We start from the raw sequence: 3,456 nt of genomic DNA, 5'->3' as shown, positions 1-3,456 counted from the left end.
AAAATTGGTGTTAATGTTGAAGATGATGATTCATACATTGATACTTATGTTAGTCTTTTGTCCACACAAATGTCGCCTAACGTCGTCAGAGAAGAAGAAGCTGACGATGTTCATGCTAATCGTAGTAATCATGATGAAGGAGAATTAATTAACATCGTCTAATGTAATTTTCTTATTATGTACTTCATTTTAGTCCATTCATTTACATAAGTTATTCAATTTTGTGATAATGTTAATTAACTAATGTTTTTTTCTTTACAGGAAAATGGCTACACCACCCAGCTCTCCTCCGCCTTCTACTGGTGCAGCATCACAGTCGTCATCTACGTTGAAGCGGACAAGAAAAGCCACATGTCTAAGATCATTGGCGACTAGACCAGTTGGGGCAGAGAGACCTCTGGTCCATGTGGATCCTGCGATCGGGAAAGTCGACAATCCCTACAGGAAGAAGTTAAGAACATATTTGGGGATCGTCGCTCATGATAAGGTAGATGTCACATACGAGAATTGGAAACAAGTCCCTGTTACTCAGAAGGATTTGATATGGGAGGATATTCAGGTATTTTAGTTGAATCTTGCATTTTGTTGATTAACAATCAAATTGTAATTTAGTAACAATAAAATGTAATCTTCTGTTTGTCAGATTGAATTTGATATCCTTAAAGCATCTGATCTGAGAACAAAAAAGAAAATACTTCAGACTGTGGGGGAGCGGTGGAGACAATTTAAGTCTGATTTGACATCCAAATGGACACTTGCAGCCGACAAGGAAAGTGTCGATGACACTATATACAAAAAGTACGACATTAGCAAGGAGAAGTGGGCCCAATTTTGTCAGACCTGCAAAGACCCTTCGTGGGAGGTAAGTTTGTGATTTTCATTGTTTTAAACTTTAAATTCATTTAGTATTATGCATTGTAATGATAACTTTCAATAATGTTTAATTTTTACAAGATGTGCGAAAAAGGGCACAACCATCGAGAAACAAAACACTTCCCTTCAAGTGTTGTCTCGTGGGGGTTATGAATATCTAGAAAACAAGTTGATGGAGGATAAGAAAAAGAAGAAAGTGGAGGAAGCTACTAAATACAGAAGCACTAACACCATGATTGATCCTTCATCTCCCATCAGACGACACGTGAAGTGGAAGATGGCCTGCACCAAGAAAACTGGGCAAATGACGCCTGAGGCAGCAAAGGAAATTGATGACAAGATTGTAAGTCACTTTCAATTGTTAATTGTAATTATTTATGTTTATTGTATGATTGAGTAAACCAATAAATGTGTTCCTTACAAGATTCATTGGAGGAGCAGGCCTCACAGGGTTCCTTTGTCGCCCATGGATGTTATGATGTACTGACTGCTGCCATTGGGCGACTAGAACACCCTGGTCGTGTGCATGTTGCTAGAGCCGGTGTCACAATTAAGCAATACTTTGAACCGGCTCCAAGGACCTCCTACACGTCTTCGTCCATGGCTCCCGAAGACCTAAAGCAGCTGACGCAAAAAATCAGGGACCAGCTAGAGGAGTCGATCACAGAAAAAGTGACTCGACAACTAATGTTATCCTTCAGCCAGATGCAATCCCAGTTTCAATCGCAGATGCAATAACAGGGACTTGCATTGCCTCCTAAACCTGAGGTTAGTCCTTTAGCTGCTCGTGTCAACACAAAGGAGAGTTATGTTGATCCCTCAGGGAAAAATCCAGACACGGGTGACTCAGACAAAAGTGGGTTGTACATCGAAGAAAATCCTCGCCACCTGGTTGCCCTAGGAAGACTTTATGAGGGGTCCACAACCGTTCACAACATTCCTTTGCTCCATGATCAAGTCAAGGTTTGTGTTGAGGAGGTTAGAGATGTAGATGCTCCCATTCATGTACCCACTGAAAAGGTTAAGTTAGTGAGGCAGGCACTTAACACCTTTCTTGCTTGGCCGACACATCTTGTCAAGCGTTTATCAAAATAGGTATTTCAATTTCATTAAATGCATTTTTTTCCAATTAAAGTGTTCACTGTAATTAAATTATGTTAATTAACTATCTTGGATAAACAGGGAGTTGTGGGACCGGCGAAACTTGCAGATAGGCCGGATCATGATGTCAATGATCCCCTATATTTGATGACATTGACAATCCCACAGCTTTTTCTGAAGCCGTTGTAGGTTATGTGGGATGCTACCATGTTTGGGGTGTTTAATGACAACTTCCCCTTGTACATAAAGCATGAAGATCTGTCTGAAATAGCACACGATGGTCAATGTCTCAGCATCTTTGTTATACAGTTGTGGATTCTGTAAGTCAGTTTACATTATTGTTTATTACCTAACTTATTGTTTAAAATTTATACATAATTTAATTTATGTTAACAAAAATAGGCATATGATTGAGACAAGTATGCGAGCGGGGAATGCCGATGTGTATGGATTCCTCAAGCCACAGTCCATACAGAGATTTGGGCAATCCTAATTTGAATCAGAAAGTTATATTAAGACTTGGATGCAGAAATCAAAGAGGGATGTGTACCTAGGAGCCTACTTGAATGGGTAAGTTAAACTGAACAAATAAATTTAAATAATGTATAATAGTATAATAACCTATATTGGTCTCCACTACAGTGCACATTGGCAAATGGTCGTCATTTTGCCTAAGGAAAATGTTGTCATCTAGTTTTGTTCATTGCATAATAGGCCCCACGAATACCTCAAAGGAATAATTAATAGGTCAGTGTTGTTTTTCAATACATTTGCATTAGCATTAGTTGGGAACATCAATATTTTAATTGTACAATACGCATCCAGGTTTGTATTCAATAGTGCTTTGAAAGGACTTGACGAAACTCCACAAAGTAAATCCAAGGTTGTTGCTGCTAGGTGGATTGTTGTTAAAGTAAGTCATTTAAACAATGCTTATAGTTACATTTTAGTATTTTGTAAACTAATTTGTACTCAACGTTAAATATCTAAATTTCATAATGTATTTAGTGTAATAAACAAAAAGGAAGCACTGAGTGTGGGTAAAGTATTAGGAAGTTTCAAGAATAATTGGGAAACAGTAATTGTTTAATTCCAAAAAATTTCATTTTGTTATCACTGGTATTATATTATTAACTTATATTTTATTATATCATGTTGTATTTCAATGATACTAGACCATTAGAACCAAAGAGATTGAAGGCGTTCTGCATCTAGTGGGTAAAATATTATTTGAAAGTTAAAAGTGAAACCTAGGATGTTTAGGAAATTTTGTAATTATAGTTTACTTACTTTACATTTTTTACAATTCATGTCTCCTTAACATTAAATATTCTTTTAATTCATAGTAATTAATCAATTTTTGATGGAATTTCTGGTAAAAACTGTTTCAAAACAGAATGAAAATTATATGATGTGTGGTCTACTTTTAAAATTTGTAGGTTAATTTTGGGGTTATTAAAAAAATAGACACCGTATTAAAAA

General features: G+C 36.6%; 1 long non-coding RNA gene across 1 annotated transcript; it reads left to right on the top strand.

Annotated features, from left to right (window-relative positions):
- The first annotated feature begins 961 nt into the window (after positions 1 to 961).
- On the top strand, positions 962 to 2,232 carry LOC106794681 (uncharacterized). The gene is made up of 3 exons (XR_005888951.1): positions 962 to 1,216; positions 1,298 to 1,968; positions 2,056 to 2,232. It is a non-coding gene; the product is annotated as an uncharacterized lncRNA (long non-coding RNA).
- The last annotated feature ends 1,224 nt before the right edge of the window (positions 2,233 to 3,456 follow it).

This window comes from Glycine max, chromosome 1 (genome assembly GCF_000004515.6).
Source record: "Glycine max cultivar Williams 82 chromosome 1, Glycine_max_v4.0, whole genome shotgun sequence".
Classification (NCBI taxonomy): Eukaryota; Viridiplantae; Streptophyta; class Magnoliopsida; order Fabales; family Fabaceae; genus Glycine; species Glycine max.
The sequence above is the reverse complement of the archived record's forward strand: the minus strand, read 5'-3'. Positions and strand labels throughout refer to the sequence as shown.